Raw genomic sequence first — 22,094 nt, forward strand, 5'->3', positions numbered from 1 at the left:
ATGTTCTTTTTTTTTTTTTACCTTTGGCATTAATATAGTACCTTTGCCTTTGCTATAAAAGTATTACAATATTACTGTTAGCAATAGTCTGTATTTACATTAGTTATATTTTCCCCATGTATCACCATATTAAAAACACCTTATGAAAGAGGAGCATTCTTGTATTTATATTATTAACCATAATCCTCATCTACCACCCAAACCCCTGTTATACAGTCCTTTTAGCTGTCTTTAAATTAACATTAACCTCCCTAGACTACCCCTTTGAGCAACAATCACATTTATAAATCAGTAGTGTTAGTTATACTCATTATTATGTGCTACAATCAACTCTATCCATTTCCACATCCTTATGATCAATCTTATTAAACATTCTACATACATTCAGTATCTAAAATCTTTTTATTGTTGGAGGATGATTTAGTAAATCATTTCATACTTGCTTCTCTACTAAATCTTGAACTCACTGTAGTTTCCAAAATACTTTGAGATTAAGTAACATATTTCAACATTTAAATCAAATATCTGAGATATATCCTAAGAAGTATTTTCATGGTAAAATGTACCCTGTTTTATTTATGCTTGTTTTAATAGATTTAGAGCAAGTCACTGACTTTCAAATAGTAGGGGATGGATTTATCATTTATCATTTTATACCAAACGATTATGCTATTGAAGTTATGATGTTACTATTGAAAATATAATTTTGATAATTTCAATGACTATCTCATTTCATATGACCAGTGCAAAAGATGTACTCACCTGAACACAAATGATGTGGAATTCTCTATAATGTCTAATATATACCAGGCAAAATCTCAGTTTCTGGAATGGAAGAAACTGTCAGCTCAAGATACTATCTATGTTAAACTCTCTGGAACTGATTGCCGTTTAAGAATTCCATTAAATTTTCCCTGAGGCCTATCTTTAAGGTTGATGAAGTTTGAAAGTTAGATTTAGATTTTAAACTTAACAGTGAACCTGAGACTATATATAACCTTATTATTTTATTGTTTTCACCCTCAAAATCCCTTATTAGGCACTCATATTGTTTAATATATTTGGTGTCCCTGGACTTGAAAAAACATATAATTAGACACAGGTTCCAACTCAGATTACCAGTGTTAAAAAGTTAGATAGTGATATATAGCAACCATACGCACATGGCATGATTGATTTACTTTGAGTGGAGAAGCATTTGAGAGACTCTGTTTTTCATGTGCTGTCCAAATTAAAGGGTGCTTGTTATTCTTTTAACCTAAGGAAAGGTTGCTGCTTAATACACATCATTTTAACTAGAGGATGTTAAAGGGAAGGGACTTATCATTTATTAAATTCCTAATACATGCTCGATATGCAACTATGTATTTTTCATATGTAATATCAGTTAATCCTTAAAACAATCATACCTTACAAAACATGGTGGGTTTTTAAATCCTTTTCTTTTTTGTCTGCCAGTAAGAGAGATCCTTCCAACTTTCCTGGGGCTTGCCGACTCCGGGTGAAGTTCTTCACTGCTGTATATAGTTTGTAAGAAAAGAGCTATTTCCACGGAGGGTTCGGTAACTGACCGTGGCTCACATTGCATACTTTTGCACCCAGAACGGTGGTCTCAGTTCCTGAGAGCCTATGTTTAACTTTCACCATTTAAAAATGATCATTGTTTTGTTTTGCAGTAGCCTTTACAATGGAGCCTTTAGCAAGGTGGTCCCATGTGGTTTCCACTGTTCTATTTAGCCCTTCCAGCAAGTGCCAGATCCCACATGATCAACACCACATGTATGTTCCGAGAGTCTTACGTGGTTGATTTTTAAATTGCCAGTTCTCCTAGGGAATATACTATCATTGCCCTCAGAAATTTTCCTGATGCCCAGTTAAATGAAATTGCTAATAAAGAGATTGGTCTGGGCTGAGTTAGTTTTAAGGCCAGTGGATATCAGTGATGTAATATGGGGACTTTTTTTAGTTCTTTTTTTGTGTTTGTTATATATCACACCTCCAGAATTGTCCTGTTTATAGCAAACTTGTATTTTGTTTGATGCCTGTGAGAGAACAACAAGAGAAGAATGTTTCCAGAATGAGTGAGTTTTGGCAGGGACATGACCTGAATATCATTACTAGAGAAGGAAAATCTTACTCTGATATTATACTCCTTTTTATGAGAGTCGCCTTCTTCCTGTCATCTTTTGTACGTGTTGAAGTAGCCTTGTTGGAGACACTGAGTGGAAACTTCGGTCATAAAAAACAAAAATGCCGTCCTCTACTTGTTAGATTTGTTTACAAAGTGAAATTGTTTGCTTTGCTTCCAGTTTTCATTACACACATAACTTAGTTAAATTGGGACATGAACCTACATAGCATTTGGGTGATTGCCCAGGTGTGAGGACTCCCTTGGGATTATGGGTGGATGATACTGAATTCACAATAAACTTTTCTGCTAAAGGGAGCATTTAATGCCTTGGGATGCATTGCTAATTCTGGTGAATTACTAATTTGCCCTTCTAGTAAACAAACAACCAGAGATTCAGAGATTAAACATGAACAACAACTCCCAAAATCTAGCTCTCCTTATCTTAACACAGATCTAATTCTTTCTAGATTTGTCTGAAGCAATAATTTCTGTTGCTTCTTATTTGCACAAAATATTAAATTTCCTTAAGAAGAGAAACTCTTGAGGCATTTTCTTGTCAATTCTGTCCTTAATTAAGAATCATTGAGATATGAATGGTTAGGACAGAACTCATCTGTGGAACAAGGCTCTACTTAGTTTTTCATCATATGTAAATTTTCTAGCTTATATCATTATTTGTCCTCTCCATCTTGATTCAAAGGGCAGAAATACCTTGTACTCTTTTTAAAGCAGCTCATTTGTTTTCCTCTCATTTCTCTTGGCTATTTTTTTTAATTGAGGCAAAGTTAAAATAAGAACATATTAAAGAATTTTGTCTTGTTTCACTCAACATTGCTTGGTTTCTGCAATGTCTGCAAGAAGAAAAATCCTTTGGAACCACAGTTCCTTTTGGGTAAAATTGGTTGTACTGAAAAACAAAAAAAAAATGTGGTGGCTAGGTGGTCTTGATGTGGAGGTAGTTCAGGGGTCAGCAGGAAGAGAGGAAAGGCCCCTCACTGGTGGCAGAATTGGCCACTTTTTAGCAACTGGCACAGCAGCTGGCACAGGGGCAGTAGCACAGATTCAGAGACCTGAGAAGGCAGGATTGAAATAGTTAGGAGGGGAAGCGGACTTGGCCCAATGGATAGGGCGTTCGCCTACCACATGGAAGGTCCACAGTTCAAACCTTGGGCCTCCTTGACCGTGTGGAGCTGGCCCATGCACAGTGCTGGTGTGCGCAAGGAGTGCCCTGTCATGCACGGGTGTCCCCCACGTGGGAGAGTCCCATGTGCAAGGAGTGCGCCCATAAGGAGAGCTGCCCAGTGCAAAAAAAGGTGCAGCCTGCCCAGGAGTAGTGCCACACACATGGAGAGCTGACACAACAAGATGACACAACAAAAAAGAAACACAGATTCCTGGTGCCACTGATAAGGATAGAAGCAGTCACAGAAGAACATACAGTGAAAGGAGACAGAGAGCAGACAATGGGGGGCAGGGGAAGGGGAGAGAAATATATTATAAAAAAAAAAAGAAATAGGGAGTTGAGACTAGTGTCAAAAACAGAACGTGGTAGTTTATGGACACACAGTGGAAGAAATATTTGAGGATGCTTTAGCAATGGTGGTAGCTGAAAAGCTTCAGGCAGTGGTTGAGAGGAAAGTAATTCTTCCATTATAACCCTATTTATACTTGTGACATTATTTCTGTTAAAGAAATCTATCAATGAATTAAGTCACTGTTGTTGTCTACGGCAGGAAGCTAATCATAGAAACAATCTTAGGGAACTCAGATTTATAGCTCCCGCTTGACCTCAAGAAAATCCCTAGTTTGTTGTGCAGTGGTGAAACAACCCCTCCAGGGGGACTTGAGGAATGCTTGGTCCATAGGAAATGTTCCTTCTGTCTTTACTAGGCCAACTCTCTCTCTCTTTTATTTTTAAAAGATTTATTTTATTCATTTATTTCTCCCGCCTGCTCATTGTTTGTACTCACAGTCTGCTCCCTGTGTCTGTTCATTGCGTGCTCTCTGTGTCTGCTTGTCTTCTTTTTAGGAGGCACTGGGAACCAAACCTGGGACCTCCCATGTGGGAAGGAGGCACTCAATTGCTTAAACCACCTCTGCTCTCTGCTTGTTGTGTCTCTCATTGTGTTTCCTTGTTGTATCTCCTTGTTGTATCATCTTGTTATATCATCCTGCTGTGTCAGCTTGCCACACCAGCCTGTCGCAGCTGCTTGCTGTTTTGCTTATCTTCTTTAGGAGGCATTGGGAAATGAACCTGGGACCTCCTGTGTGGTAGGCAGGTGCCCAACTACGTCCCAGGACAATTCTCTTTAAGTCTAGATGAGACCACATGAGCTGAGGTGAACAAAGGAAGGCTTGAGCTGTTGCAAGACATAAGTAGGCAGTAAGATCTGATCCACACCCCTCCTTTTGGGGATTATCCCTGGAGGGTGATTTAGGACACAGGACAGTGAATAGCTCCCCTACTTATGGGTGACTGTCTGAGAAGTACTCTTATTCCCTTTGTGGCTGTTTGAGATTATTTTATGAATCCCGAAAAGAGAAAGATTATATTTGTAAACTAATCTGTTCTTCTGAGTGTGATACCCTTTGATTATATTAAATTCAGTTGAAGTGCCTTGGATTAGATTACCTGTTAAGATTGATTTATGTACATGTGCATGATTGTTTCATAAGTTCACAACTTCTATAATAAAATAAATATTTTTAAAAGATTGATTTATGGCTTTTGACTTGACTATGTCAGTGGGCGTGACTCAGGTTGAGTAACTGCCCCCTTGCTGGGTCTGATACACAGACAGAAACAAGAAGAGAGAACCCTGTCTTTTTTTTTTTTCAAGGAGGTACTGCAGATTGAACAAGGGACCTCACACGTGGGAGGTAGGCACACAAACCACTGCGCTACATCTGCTCCCAGCTCTGTCATTTTTTATCCTACCATGTGACAGAAAGCAGAAGGCTGGGATAGCTGAGGCCCCAGAGGAGAGATGAGCCATTTTGCTTGATAGCTTGCAGCTGAGAATGGGAAGAGAGCAGAACAGCTGAGACTGATAAAGGAGACCCAGAAAGAACAAGCCATATGCCAGGAGGGAGAGGACTACAGAATCGCTTAACCATGAAGCCTCAAGAGGCTGTGCCCATGAAGCTCAAGAGGAAAGAGTGGGCCCGGAGGATAAGGCAGCAACCAGGCAGAGATCACCTGCCAACTTGCTTCAACACATGACAGCTGACTTTGGGGAGAGAGCACCTCTTAAGGTGCCTTGAGTTAAACTTTCCACAGCCTTGGAACTATAAGCTTTTGCCCCAAATAAATACTGTTTATAAAAGCCAACAGGGAGCGAATATGGCTCAAGCAGTTAAGTGTCCACCTCCCATATGGGAGGTGCTGGGTTCAGTTCCCAGTGCCTCTAAAGAAGACAAACAAGCAATGAGCGGACACTGAGCAAAAACAGTGAGCAGACAACAAGCACAAACGACAAGCAAAAACAACAGTGGTGAGCTAGGCTAAGGAATGATCGTATTTGCAGATGCTGAAAATTAAAGCAAAAAGCCTAGAGAGATAAATGGGAAGTAGAAGGGTGTATTCATTTGCCAAAGGGGTGCCAATATAAAGTACCAGAAATCTGTTGGCTTCCCCCCGCCCAGCCCAGATGGCTTCCTCTTCTGTTTACTAGTCGTTTTCTTAGCTCACCACTTCTGATGACTCACTGCTGATATTTGCTTGCCAAACCAATGTTTCATTCCATGTAGGTAGATTATAACACTACCCCACTTTAATTATAGAACAGAGAAGTATTTTTTGTGAATTTGCTTATTGTATCAATGACTATAATTTAAAATTCCAAATTGGTTCTAAAGACAATCACTCAAGGCAAACAAATTTTAAATCTAGATATCTTTTGAACATTTCATTTCGAACATTTTTCCTATTATAACAGGCAAATAGTTGTGTAGGCATCATCATGATTTAAATATCAAACAGATTTGAGGATTTTATTAACTTGATATTTAAAAACTCATAGAATCTTAGAAATAGAAGTTATTTATGAGGTTTCAAAACATCCCATTGCATTTTCGTTTTTGAGGTATGGGGACTGGGAATGAACCCAGGACCTTGTATGCAGGAGGCCAGTGCTCAGCCACTGAGCCACATCAGCCCCCTTGAGTTGGCTCCCTCATCTGTTCGCATGTTGTTATTTTTTTCTTTCCTTTCCTTTTTTTTTTTGTCTTTTTGGTTTTTTTTTTGCTCATTACCTGCTCATTTTTTTGCTCATTGCTTGTTTTTGTCTGCTTGTTTCTTTTTTGCTCATTGTCTGCTAGTTGCTTTTGCTTGTTGTCTGCTCATTTTTGTTTTTGTTTTTAGGATGCGCTGAACCAAACCTGGGAGCTCTCATGTCGGAGGTGAGTGCTTAACAGCTTGAGCCAGATATGCTTCTTCTTTGCATTTTTTTAAAAGAGTAGGCAAAGGAGTAAAGAGTTTATTAAGAAACAAGAAAATATATAAGTACACAACTGTATTTTAATAGCTCTATTTTACAAGAATTTCCTTTGAGCCTTAATCTGTCTCTTTAAAATTTCACACAGTTATTCTAATAGATTCTAATACATCTATTAACCAGATGGTTGATTTTTAGGTTTTTGAAATTTCTCTTGTTCTCCAGTGTTTTGGTTGTTTTCCCTCTAAGCTAAACAATATTATTTATTTTAACCATACACCTTTTGACATATTTTTCAGAAACTTTATTATCTTTGGTCATCCTAGATTTACCCCAAACTGTTATTTTCTCTAAATGCATGTCAATAGAACTGAATGCCCTGCCTTAGTTTAATATCATGTTCCTTGTTCTGGATATTCCACTTCTATTAATGCAGCCTAAAACAGCTTAATATTACTGTTTTGGCTCCTGTTGAATTTATACTGAATTTTGTCTTTTTAACAACATCTTTTGTTCATCTTAAAGAGGTGTTATTGAGATTTTTAAAATGTACATTGAGAATGGTTTTTAATTATTTATTCACTCTCTCATTCATAAAATTAATTCATTTTCTACTATGTGCAAGCATTGAGCCAGGAATAGGATATAAAAAATTAAACCAGAAAGATAGTGTATTCTTTACCTCATGAAGCATTTATATTAGGTAAATTTCAAATCAAGGTGGTTTTGCTCCCAGGGAACTTTTAGTGATGTCTGGAGACATTTTTGATTGTCATGAAGTGAGGAGTAGGGGTTACCACTAATGAGTAGAGGCTAGAGATGCTGCTCATTTTCTAGGTGAACAGGACAGCACCCCACAACAAAGAATGACTCAGACCAAAATGTCAATAATGCCAAGTAGTGTACTACTCTATTGTATCCCAGATAATGTATATCCTAATTTTTAAATTATCAACAAATAAAATGAATCTGTCATCTATGTCTTCTCTCAAGTGACTGATAAAAATGCCTACCTGTGATACAACATTAGACAATTCTATCTCCTGATATAGATTTTTTTTTTCTTTTCCCGCTAGTCAATACTCAGAGGGCACTGTCTGCAATCAGACCCCAATTTACTTAATTGTACTCTTGTAATCCTGGATGTGTTTCTTGTTCTTGTCAAGGATATATTAAAAGATTCTGCCAAATATATTTTTAAAAATCAAGATATGTGGGGCTTAACATCTTAAGAGTAGGGAAAGTAAAATGTAGTCAGTGTGCACCATTCACTTGCAGTGAGGGTATGTGGGTTTCTAGTGACTGTAGCATTCCTTAGAAGCACCCTAAAGGCATTCATTCCAGAATTTCCTGTGGGATTGATGTCGAATAAACTGGTCTGGAAACCTCTTTTATTCCTTTTGAAAATCCATGTGATATTTGATAACTTTCCATATTTCGACAAGTTTTCATTTTCCAAGACTTCCTCATTGATTGCTTACAGCATTTTTCCATCAGTTGCCAAACAAACCTCATTATGTGCCTGGCTCTGTGCTTGGTTTTGGTCAGAGATGATTAATATATAATCTTCATTCCTTACAATCTATAAAAAAGTCTAGCATTTGAACTGCTAATGGAAGAGAATAATAACAAGTGCTGTAATATACTTATGACATACGAAGTGAGTCCAAAGATAGAAACTAAATTTCCTGTGGATATAAAGCAAGATTTCCTATTGGAGAGGATTGTTGAGTAGGCAATAAGAGAGGAGTAGATTTCTCTAGACGGAGAAGACTACTGGCATTTTAGGCAAGGCAAATGACATGAACAAAATTTGAATGGCAGAAAGGCACGAGTTGTGTTTGGGAGGTATCAGATAGTTCACTGTGGCTAGAGCATGAGAATTGTGATGGTTAGGCTAATGTGGCCTAACCATCAATTTGGCCAGGTAATGGTTAGCCCAGTTGTTTGGTCAAGCAAGGACTGGGCTAATTGTAATACAACAGCATTTTATGGACTTTGACCATCAGTGAGTTGAATTGCATAGATGGCTGGTTACATCTACAAGCAACGGAGGAGGTTGCCGTCAGCAATGAGTGACGTCTCATCCAGTAAGCTGAAAGCCTTAAAAGAAGAAGTGATTTCAGCATTCAGACAGAGAACCCCCATCTCTACTTCAGATAGCCAAAATTTCCTGGGGAATTCAATAAGGGCCTTAATCTGAATGCCCGACTTGCAGCCTGCCCTACAGAATTTGGACTTGGGCATCCCCACAATCACATGAGACAATTTTATAAAATCTCATAGTATTTACAGATATCTCCTGTTAGTTCTGTTTCCCTGGAAAACCCTCAATAATACAGTAATAAATTCAGTTTTAATTGTGGCACACCCATGACCTTGATGTCAGGCCAGGAAGTTTGGAAGTCATTCTGCAGATAACAATGAACCTTTATATTTCATAATCAATGAAACAGGAGACAATTGAAATTTAATACCATTTTAATCCTCAAAACTACACTTTTAAGTAGTGATAATCAGTCTCAATTTTATAGATATATAGGTAAACCAAGACTCACTGAAATTAATGGATTTTTAAAGTTCATATACATTTTGAAGGCAGATTTTCAAGTTAGGTTGGTCTAACTAGAAGCCTGCCAAATTGATTAAATTTTCTTTATAGGAAGAATTTAGGAAAGAATGTTTAGATGAACTAGAAAAGTTTTTAAAATAGGGTGGTAAAATACCATATGCTTATTTGGAATATAAAAACAATACTAAAAGATTGCTTGAATATAGATATTCACTTCTTATATATTTGAATGACTTTAAATTAAGGAAATTGACCTAAAAATTACTAATTGCTTCTGGTTGGTCAAGATGGAGGCATAAGATACTATAGAATGCACTCCCTATGACTTTTTAAACAACTAGCAAAACCTGGTTGTCATCTTCCTAAAAACTCCAGAAAACCAGGAAAGGGCTGCAACTGGGTGAGTGCCAAATCCAGAAAACATAATTTCTAAATTGGTAGGAGAAACTTGAGGCATACTTCCTGTCCTCTTTCCCAACCCCTCTCTGGCATAGTGCAGAGCCAGTCTATGCTTGCACAGTGGGTCCCTGGCCCTGTTCCAGAGGAAACAGAGTAACCCCTATGTGCGTACCGGGGAACCTGTATGTTTGTGCCAGTCTATCAGATGACAGACTGAAAGTCTGAACCAGGAAACTTATCTGAGGTTCACCCTCTCAGAATTTGCTTTGTAGGCAAAAGAAGCTTGCAGAGAGTTAAAGCACTATAAAAAATAAGTCAAAGCAGGAAAAGGGTTAACTACTTTAAATCTTACAAGACAGCATGAAGGAGAGGGAGAAAGTCTTGTTTATAGATAGTAGAGGAGGCATTCAAATTCCTGCAAATGGGGTGATTTCTAAGGCAATGAACAAACACAAGCCCAGGAAAAGACACAAGCTCATAAAAGATGGAGAGGGCCTTATACTTCACATTTGCCTTGGGCTGATCTTCTTGATAGAAGGACTAAACTATGAAGAAGAGCAACATGGAACGAATTTGCAAATACTGAAAAAGGTGCTTTTTGTGATGGGTTGTTTTTCTTAGCTCCTGGCACTCAAGAAAATCTCTGCCATATCACTATTTGGATACAAAATAAAGGAGAAGACAGCTCAGGGAGTGAACCCCAGAGTTAACACTTTAAAATATTAAGATGTACAGTATGCAGCAAAAGATTACAAGACAAAAACACAGGAAATGGTGGTCCATTTAAAGGAACAAGATAAAAATTCCAGAAACTGTCAAAGAAGAAGACATACCAGCCAAAGACTAAAAAAAAAAAAAAATGATCCTGAATATAGTCAATGAGATAAAGGAAAACATTGAGAAAGAACTAAAGGATATCAGGAGAATGCTGAATGAAAAATATTAAAATCTCAATAAAGAGATAGAAAATTTAAAACAGAATCAAACAGAAATTTTGGAGATGGAGACCACAATAACCAAACGAAAAATTTCCTGGAGGGTTTCAACAGCAGACGAGAGCTGGCAAAAGAAAGAATAAGTGTCTCAAAGGTAAGATAAGTGAAATAATTCAGACTGAGGTATGGAAAGAAAAAAGAATGAATGAAAGCAAACAGAGCCTAAAAGACACCATCAAGAATGCAAATATACACATTATGGGAGTCTCAGAAGCAGAAGATAGAGAGAAAGGGGCAGAAAGAATACTCAAAGAAATAATGTTAGTATGTTTCCCAAATTCAATTAAAGACATGAATATACACATTCAAGAAGCCCGGCAAAAAAACCCAAACAGGGTAAAACTTCAAGAGAATCATGCACATACACATAGTAGTCAGACTGTTGAGTGCCAATCACAAGGAGCAGGTTCTGAAAGCTGCAAGAGAAAAACCATAGGTCATGTATGTACAAGTCAGCCTCAATAAGACTAAGTGTACCTTTCCCATCACAAACCATGGAGGCAAAAAGCAGTGGGATGAAATATTTTAAATGCTGAAAGAAACAATTGCAAACTAAGAATTTTATATCCAGGGAGGATGTCTTTCAAAAATGAAGGAGAGGTTAAGATATTCTGAGAGAAACAAAAAATGAGGGAGCTTTGTCAACACTAGATCTGCCCTACAAGTAATGCTAAGGGAACTTCTTCACTTTGAAAAGAAAGGACACTAGATAGTGGTTTGAAGTGATAACAAAATAAGGGTCTCTGGTAAAGGTAACCATATGGGTAATTATAAATTCCAGTACTATTGTGTTATATTCTTTTGATGTACAACTTCACTTTTAACTACAGTTTCTAAAATGTAATTACACAAAAAGTAGTGATGAATTTATGGTTTTGGACATAACAATGAATGAAGATATTTGCAACAAGTACAGCAAAAACATGAGGGTACAGAGGATTACTGGAACAATGTTTGTATCTTCTGTTAATCTTAAATTGGCATCAAATCAAAGGTGATTGTTATAGGCTCAGGATGGTATATTTAGACCCCATAGTAACCACAAAGAAAATGTATGAAATATATATTCAGAAAGAAATGAGAAGGGTTTCAAAATGGTACAGCAAATATCAAATAAATGTGTAAGTATACATTAACAGAAGAATTGAGGGACAAAGCATAAGAAAAGTATAAGACTTAAAAGACCAAATAACAAAATGGCAGAAGAAAGTTCTTCATTATCAGTAGTTACATTAAATGTAAATGGATTAAACTCTCTAGTCAAAAGGCAGAATTCAGCAGATTGGATAAAAAAGTATGAGCTAACTATATGCTGTTTTCAAGAGACTTGCCTAAAATTCAAAGACACAAGTAGGTTGAAAGTAAAAGGATTGAAAAAAAATATGCCATGTAAATAGTAACCAAAGAGACCTAGTATAGCTGTACTAATATGAAATAAAATAGATTTTAAGGCAAATACTGTTATGAGGGATAAAGAAGGTCATTATATAATGACAAAGGGGCAAATTTAACAAGAAGGCATAAGAATTGTAAATATATATGATTGTAATGGCAGAGCCCTGTGGAGCTATAACCAGAGGTAAAAATGTTTCCATAACACAAATGAGAGTAGGGACCTTAGAACATCAAGTCCTTTCAAGATGGAACACTGTCCTGAACAACCTGCAGCTGTTTGCAGAAAGAAACATTTGAGCCTTACACTGCATGGTACAGATGTGGATGTGATTACTCTGGCAAAATGTTACCAAAAGAATACAAAAGTAACTATACTCCTGTCCCTGAGATATTCAATAAATATGATGTGGAAGCTTAGGTTGAGGCTCTTAGTTCTTGAGACTCTGATTTCCCCTGTTCCCATCTTTTCTTTATTCTTGTGTCTCTTTCTTAAGTTCTGCGGTGCTTCCGTTCAAGTCATCCTTTGTTGAGCTGGTCTCAACAGAGCCCAAAAATATATGAAGCAAATATTGATAGATTTGTTGGGAGAAATAGATGGCTCTACATTAATGGCAGGAACTTCAAATACAGTACTTTCGGTAATAGAACATATAGAGAGAAGCTCAATAAGGAAATGAGAGATTTAAACAATAGTATAAACCAACTAGACCTAAGAGAAATATATAGAAGATGTCACCCAAAGCAGCAGAAAATACATTCTTCTCTAATGCCCCTGAATCATTTTCCAGGGGAGAATATATATTTGGTAACAAAATAAGTATCAATAAGTTGAAAAACATTGAAATCATCAATGTATCTTCTCTGACCATAATTAAATGATGCTATAAGTCAATTACAGAGGGAGAACTTGAAAATTCACAAATATGTGGAAATTAACACACAGTTAAACAACTGCAGAGTCAAAGAAGAAATCACCTAGAAGAAATGGACAAATTCCTTGAAACACATAAATTCCCTATACTGCCTGAAGAAGAAATATATCAACAGATGAGTCACAAGTAAAGAGATTGAATCAGTAATCAAAAATTTCCCAACAAAGAAAAGTCCAGACCAGATGGTTTCACAAGTGAATTTTACCAAACATTTCAAGATGATTAACATTAAGCCTGCTCAAACTCTTCCAACAATTTGAAGAAGAGGAAATACTTTCTAACTCATTCAATTAGGCTATCATCACCCTAATACCAAAGCCAGGAAAAGATACCAGAAGGAAAGAAATTTACAGACCAATATCCCTTATGAATGTAGATGCAAAAATCCTCAACATTATACTAGCAAACCATATTCACCTGCATATTTTAAAAAATAAATACACCATGATCAAATGGGATTTATCCCTGATTTGGAAGGGTGGATCTACATAAGAAAATCTTATAGTTTAATACACCACATTAATATAACAAAGAGAAAAACATTCAACATCTCAATCGATGCAGAAAATGCATTTGACAAAATCCAGCACAGCTTCTTGATAAAAACACTTTGAAAAACTAAGAATAGAAGGTAACTTTCTCAACATGATGAAGGGCATATATGAGAACTCTACTGCTAATGTCATATCAATTGTGAAACTCTGAAAGCTTTCCTTCTAAGATAATGAACAAGATAAGGTTGCACACTATCACCACTGATATTCAACATTGTTGAAGAAGTTCTGATCAGAGCAATTAGGTGAGATAAAGAAATAAAAGGCATCCAAATTGGAACAGAATGAAAATTTGCCTGTTTACAGATGACATGATAGTATACAGAGAAAATACTGAAAAATCCACAACAAAGCTACTAGCATGAATTAACAAATTCAGGAATGTAGCAGGGTACAAGAGCAACAAGAATAATCAGTGATGTTTCTATACACTCATAATAAACAATCTGAACATGTAAACAAGAAAAAATTCCCACTACAATAGCACTTAAATGAATCAAATATCTAGGAAGAAATTTAACCAATAATGTAAAGGACTTGTACTGGGGAGCTACAAAACATTGCAAAAAAAGTAGGCAAAGAAGACCAAATAAATGAAAAGACATTCCATGTCTATGGATTAAAATGCCAAATATTTTTAAGATGTCAGTTCTACCAAAAATGATTTCCAGATTCAAACCAATCCTAGTCAAAATCCCATCTGCCTTCTTTGCAGAAATGGAAAAGCCAATCATCAAGTTATATGGAAGGTCCTTGATAGTTAAAACCATCTTGAAAAAGACGAATAAGGCTGGAGGACTCAACACTTTCCTATTTTTAAACTTATTACAAAGCTACAGTAATCAAAAACAGCATTGTATTGGCACAAGGAAAATCATATTGACCAATGTGAATGAGCTGTAACTTCAGAAATATACCCTCATATTCATGTCCAATTGATTTTTTTAAAAAAAATTCTGACAGATGGGATGATAAGCTCATAAGACCAACTGATTTTGGCAAAGGTGATAATTCTACACTTTGGGGAAAGTGTAGTCTCTTGAACAAATGTGCTTTGAATACTGGGTCTCCTTATGCAAAAGACTGTAGGCAGTTCCCTATCTTATATCATATTAAAAATAACAAAATTGGACAAAAGACCTAAATATAAGAATACAAACAGTAAAATCCCTAGAAGAAAACATGGAAGCATCTTACCAACCTTGTGTTAGGCAATGACTTCTAAAACTTCATATGAAAATTATGAGAAAAAAAAAAAAGATAAATAAGATCATCAGAATTAAAACTTTTGTACATCAAATTACTTTATCATGAAAGTAAAAAATCAACCTACAAAATCTGGGAGAAAGTATATAGAAATCACATATCTGATAAGGGTTTATTATCCAGAATATATATAGAAATCCTACAACTCAACAACAAAAAGACAAATAACTCAATTAAAATATGAGCAAAAGACTTGAATAGACATTTCTCCAAAGAAGCTATACAAATGACCAATAAGCACGTGCCAAGATGCTCAACATCATTAAGTCATTAAGAAAATGCAAATTAAAACCACAATGAGATACCATTCCATACTCACTAGAATGGCTAGTATTTAAAAAGCAGAAAATAAGATGAGTTGGAGAAGATGTAGAGAAATGAGAACATTAGTTCACTCTTGGCTGAAATGTAAAATGGTCAAACTTCTGTGAATAACAAATTGACAGTTACTCAGAAAATTAAGTGTAGAATTACATGGTCTAGTATCCCATTTCTAGGTATAAAGCCCAAAGAATCAAAGCAGGGACTCTTAGCAGTTATTTATACACCAAAGTTCATGACGGCATTATTCACAATTGTCAAAAGATGGAAACAATCCAAACATTCAGCAACCAAAGAATGGATAAACAAAATATGGTATATATGTACAACGGAATATTATTGAGCCATAAAAAGGAAAGAAGTTCTGATACATGTGACATCATGGATGAATTATAAAGATATCATGTTGAGTGAAATTAAATAAACACAAAAGTTAAATACTGTATGATCTCACTAATATAAAACAAGTGAAATAAGCAACTTGTCATAAAGTCGGAAACTAAAATACAGGTTTCCAAGAGCTAGGGTAGGAGTAGTAAATGGGGAGTTAAAGCTTAATTGATAAAGAATTGGGGTGATGGGAAATTTTGGGGAAAAGTATGAGGGTGATGTTAACACAACATTGTGAATGCATGTTCACACAATATGTGAATTGTATACTTGAGTGTGGTTTAAAGGGGAAATTTAAGTTCTACATATGTTGCTAGATTAAAAATTTAAAAATGAAAACACCTAGGATTGTACAAGATAGTGAACTCTAACATAAACTATGGACTATAGTTAGTAGTACAATTATAATAATATGCTTTTACCAATTGTAACCAAGTTAGTACACTAATTCAAAGTTTCAAAAATTGGGATACCTGTGTATGTGAGGAAGTGGGGTATTTGGGAAATCTATTTTTCCACATGATTTTTTTCTGTAAACTGACAAAGTCTCTAAGAAAATATCTGGGAAAAAAATCTACTAAATTTAAAAAGTAGGATTCTATTTTGGAGAAAATATCAGGCTAACTTTAGAGCAACAACAGCATAATAAATCACTTCTTTCTTCTCCACAAAGCACAAAACTCAGGTTGTCCAGGGTCAAATGTAATATTTTAAAATAAAATTTATACAGCTCCAAATCTAGAGCAGCCACTTATGGAAAGAGAAGTTTGACAAAGAAACATTCCTTTATTTTTTATATCAACTCCTAATATTCCAAATTTGGCAATTCTGGTAAGGTAACGTTTTGTCCCAAATGGTACAATAACTCTTTAGCTGAATAAACAGTGTACTTCAGAATTAGGCCCACAGGAGAAAGATGGTTATATATATTTTGGGGAATTTACTTAGATGCCTGGATAGGTAATACAATGGAAGCCATGATCATCTAATTGTCAGATAAAGTGTCTAGAACTACTTAATATGTATTCATTTATAAAGGAATTTGAATGGTAATTTGTCTGATCTGTACTACCCTAACATAAGCCTAAATTTATTCCCATCATTGCTGCTTATGGCATCCCTTCCCTATTTATGTTCACTGGTATGTTAGCCAGTCTTCAAGATGGCCCCTAATTATACTCACTTCCTGATATTCACAACTTTGGTGTGGTCTCTTCCCACATAGAATATAGTTGACCTGTATAATGAAAGGATACTGCAGAAATGAGGTTTTGTGACTTCTGAGGCTGGTCAAAAAGGACATTGCAGCTTCTGCCTTACACCTTTTGGGTCACTTGCTTGGGGAAAACCAGCTGCCATGTCATGATATCACTCATGGGGTCCTATGGAGAGAATGACTTTGGCAAAGAACTAAGGCCTCCTGCCAACAATCACTACTAACTTGTCAGGCACATGAGTGAGCCACCTTGGAAGTGCATCCCCAGCCCTGGTCAAACTTCTGTATGTGTATTTTTCAGCCAAAGGGGTGCTGATGCAAAATACCAGAAATCTGTTGATTTTTATAAAGGGTATTTATCTGGGGTAGAAGCTTACAGTTAGGAGGCATAAAGCATAAGTTACTTCCCTCACCAAAGTCTATTGCCGCGTGGTAGAGCAAGATGGCTGCCAACGTTCAGCCTTCCTCTTTGTCTTAGCACTCCATGGTCCCAGTCTTTTCAATATCAGCTGTAGGCCATCAAGCTCCCTAGGCTTTGTCTCTCTCCCTGGGGCTCAATTCTCTCTGGGCTCAGACTTGCTTCTCTTTTCCCAGGGCCTCTGCTGTGTCCGTGGAGCTGTCTCTATTCTTCTGTGTCCTTCTTCTGTGTGTTCAGCAGCTACCTTAACTGCAGTGGCATAGAATGTGAGCCACTGAGCCAGAACCACCCAGGTAAGTCACTCCCTGATTCCTCACATACTGAAACTGTGGGTGAATATTTCCTGTTTTGAAGCTGCTGTTGTGGTGTAATTTGTTATGCAGCAATAAATAACTAATGTGACTGGCCTCACTATTCATGTTAGAATCTTGCACAGAAGTATGTACTTTCTGTTAAAATGGTTTAGGTATATTAAATTAAAGTTGGTCACTGTCCCCAAGTTTACATTTTACATAGGAAATGTCTCAGGTAAGCCAGCAGTCTTCTAACTGCTTCAATCTGTTTCTCAATAACAATAATAAATCTATTTACTAAGGTGTTATTATTGCTTAAAATTCATTATGTTCTATGTGATGATGGATTTGAAAGAAAAGTATTACGGTTATGTGGTTCCTGTTTTCATGTTATTCTGACAATTATATCATGGCTATTTCTAAACAAGTCTTATAAACAAACACTGAATGCCTTCTTGTGGACCTTTCTTGACTTATAAACTACTTCAACTTTCTTTTTCTTGTGATAGGCCCTGGCTTTGGTATGTACTATATATGAGAAAAATGGGATGATTTTCTTTGTGCTATATCCAGTAGAACATATGTAATGCTTCTTAAATGGTCCATTACTTTAGAATTTTTCTATAAACAAAACAAAACACACACTAAGAACAGAACCCTACATCAAAACAGCCTTGCTTTTAAGTTTCAGAAATAATTAGTACTTGAGTCCATACATTATCTCTAAGAGATATATGTTAACTCCAGTTTACACTGAGAAACTAATTGAAACCATCAATAATAACTAACCTGAGTAGCATTTTGACATTTATCTGTAGGAGTTAATTTTAATAATCTGTAATTAAGACATTAATTTGAATGAAAGGAAAGATTTGGTGTTGTATGAAGTGAATATTTCTATTTCTCTGCATTCTTCAGTTGCCATTTTGGTTGAGAAGGGTGTGGGAGGGATGGGCTTGGATAAGCTAGGTATTTCCTCATACACTCAAGATTATTATTGTTAAAACACTCACAAATGTGCAATATGGGAAAGAACTGGAAAGTTGTAGATTTTTCTGTCCTGCACCCCAAGAAATGTGCCCAATGTTTTGACTTCTAGAGCATTCTACTCACAAAGTTGCTGTAGTTTTGTCTCAGTTTACATGCTAATTAGAAGAAGATTCATGCTTTGGCATCAGTGCCCATTCTTTAGTTATTACTAATAATATAAAACCAGTAAAACAGAAAGAAAGATAAATGACAGGGCAGCTGTCTAATGAGGTAAAGGTTAAGGAGTGTTAAACTGGGCTGGACACTTATATTTGCTGGTGTTAAGTTATGCTGCCTGTTCTAAGTGTTCTCCCCATGAAAGGTGCATGTGCTGTGCTATTCTTAGGCAATTTATGAAATTTAAGAATTGCTTATGTGCCAATATTTCTAGGAGATTAGCTGCTTGCAGCTCTGTCAGTAGCAGTCCCATAATAAACCACAATTAAGAGCAGTACAATCCATCTTCCCCATTTGCGCCATTGCACAGGACACACAGACTTTTTCTTTCTTCTCAGCTATGACTAGTCATATTGTTGGTTGACATCCTGAAAACAACCTAGAGTCTTGTACAAATGTGTAAAAAAAAGTCTCCAACCATTCTTGCTTTTTTTACTATGGGTTTGAATGGAGGAGTAAAATGTTGCATGTCTTTATTTTCTCCTATATCAGGAGCAGGAGGTAAGAGGAACATTCATTATTCGCATAAACAATTTAGTGCCAGGTGAAGTGGCATCCATCCAACATATAGTTATTGAACACCCATGATATGTCAGGTGCTTTCTATATGGTGGTAAAAAAAATACACATGGTCATTGTATTTTTAAAGCTTCAAGATAGTAGGAGAACCCTATTGCCAATCTAATGAGTGCTATAAATGGAAAGATTTAGATTGCTATGGTAGTAGAAGACAAGGGGAAAAAACCTAGACTAGGAGATTCCAGTTTATTTGTTGACATTATTAGGTCAAGTACTTGTTATTTTTTTAAACATGTACATGGGAATCAATGGAACAATGATATAATGGACAAGAATATGGTAATTGACATAGCTTATATAAGACTTTGCAATGATAAAGAATACCATCATCCGTTTGGAAATATTTACCCAAAAGGAGGCAGTATGGCTGCTTCCTGTAACAGTTTTAGCAGTGAGCCTCAATTTTGGCTGCACATTAGAATTACCTAGGGAGCTTTTAAAACCCTGATGCCCAGGCCACCCCCAGAACCAATTAAATCAGAATCTCAGGGGGTGAGACCCAGACACCTCTGCTTTTTAAAACCCCCTAGGTGATTCCAAACAAAAGCCAATTTAAGAACCACTGCGTTATAGGCTTCCTAGGTTTCCAAAATTCCACATAAGGACCTACAGCTGCCAATTTTGCCACTTTCAGATGGAAAAAAAATTTTCACCAGGTGCAAGAAGCTTCTCTTTGCCATCCTAAAGAGTTTTTTTACCTACATTTTTAAAGTTGAGACATAATTATACATGGTAAAATGAATAGCTCTTAAGTGTAGAGTTAAGTGAGTTCTGACAAAAGTATATGCCCATGTAACCAACACCCCAATTAAAGTGCAAAGGATTACCATCATCTGGAACATTCCCTAATACCCCTTTCCACTTTTTGCCCCTTCCTCCTAGATGCAAGTTTTTTTCTGATTTCTATTTCATGGAATAGTGTTGACTATGATGTTTTGTTCCTGGCTTCCAGAGAATAATGTGCTTTATTCTCCACATTGTTGAGTATATCATTAGTTTGTTGCTCTTTGTCACTGAGTGGTATTCCATTGCACAGCTCTACTACAATTTGTTTATCCATTCTCCTGTTGATGGGTATTTGTTAATAAGAATACACTCGAATAGAGATTTTAGTACAAATTTGTAAAGACATTTGTTTATATTTTGTTTGGTAAGTACCAAAGAGTAAAATGGCTGAGTAATAAGGTAGTTGTATACTTACTTTAAGAAACTGTTAGTTTTCCATTGTGGTTATACAGTTTTATATACTCTTGCCAGCAGTGAATGAGGGATCCATTTGTTCTGCATCTTCTCCAATATTTGGTGGTGTTAGTTTCTTTTAATTACTGTTTAATTCTAGCCATTTTCTTAAGTATGTAGTGGTGACTAAATTTTGTTTTAATTAACAGTTTCCTAATAACTAATGATGTTGGACCTCTTCATTTGTGTTTATAGACCATTTGAGTAGCCTCTTTTGTGAAGAGTCTAACATTTTTTCCTGTTTTTGTATTGGTTTGCTTGCCTTTTTATTACTTATTTCTATGAGTACTTTATATAATCTTGATATGATTCATTCTTTGAAATGCATATTATGAATATTTCCTGCCAGTCTGAAGTTTGCTTCTGATGTGGTTATTGTGTCACCAAACCATTATACCAATGTATCTTAGGTGTTTCTATAAAATGACCTCTTCAATTAACTCTAGGAAGTAGCAAACACTTCCATATTAGCCACATATTTAAATTGATATTATAAAAAACAATCTCTTATATTTAATGTGCTTTACAGTCTACCTTTGCAGGGATATTTGCATACAGAGTACAGAGATACCAGAAGATCACACTTGAGTAGTTAGACCATATTTTAGCTCCTAATCAATAGCTGAAAGCTTTTATTACCATTTATTCTATGCTGCCTAAAGTGATCCCATTTCTGACTTTTCACAGTCTTCTGCCTATCTTTGGAATTATCCAACATCTTTTAATAACTGCTGACCTTATACAGCTGAAAATTAAGGTTAAATTAAAAGATCTATATGATGTATTGCATAATATAGTCTCCCTTCCAATTTCTAAAATAATTAGAGACAAACTATTCATTGAGCTTTTAAGGGATTATTTGAAGTTAGATTTTTTGAATGATATAAGGGTCATTACTTTTGAATTTATTGTACAATTTTGGATCCCCTGAATTTATTCTTTAGTGCCTCAGCATTTTTTCTACATCCTGTGTCCAGGACTTGGGGCTAGGAGGTTGTGATGTCAGTCCAAGGTCAACTGGAACCAATTCTTGGTTGTTCACTACTCTTAATAAAAATGAGTAAGAAAGAATTACACCCCAAAGATCTATGAGTTTCAGGGGAAGAATTCATTCATTCATTAAGTCATTCTTTCATGACACATTTGCACATCTCCATTTTTGCTAGACAATAGGCCAAGTGTTTTGGGAGTGAAAAGAGGAATAAAAAAAGTATATAGATTTCCCTTCAAGAAGCAAACATATGATAGGCAAGAGTAATTAATACACTTAAAATTAAAATGTTAAATATAAGATTATAATATAATTATAGTACAAAGTAAACTGCTTGATAAACCAAGGTTTAGCTTCAACCTCAATATTTGACCACAGCCTGCTATTCCATTCTGGCCTTGGCTTTAGAGCTTTGGAAGTCTAGGCAGCTTTGGTATCATTTCTGCTATTACTGATCTTGTATATTATTGGCATGTGCTCCAGTAGATTACCACCACATATAATCAATATAGCAATGCAGTAATGCAAATAAAGCATGATTACCAAAACAATTGTTAATTGCTGAATATCATTTTCAAACACGAAGTAAGATTCTATATAAGTATAAATGCACATTTATTAATGCAAGAGTAAAATGCTGCAGTAGTTTCTGATGATTAGTAAAGCTATTAAATATCCATAAAACAGCTTTAAAATTGACAAAGAAATAAATATGAGAATAGATTGATAGGACAAATGACAAGAGAGGATGTGTTAACTTG

Source organism: Dasypus novemcinctus, chromosome 11 (assembly GCF_030445035.2).
Source record: "Dasypus novemcinctus isolate mDasNov1 chromosome 11, mDasNov1.1.hap2, whole genome shotgun sequence".
Lineage (NCBI taxonomy): Eukaryota > Metazoa > Chordata > Mammalia > Cingulata > Dasypodidae > Dasypus > Dasypus novemcinctus.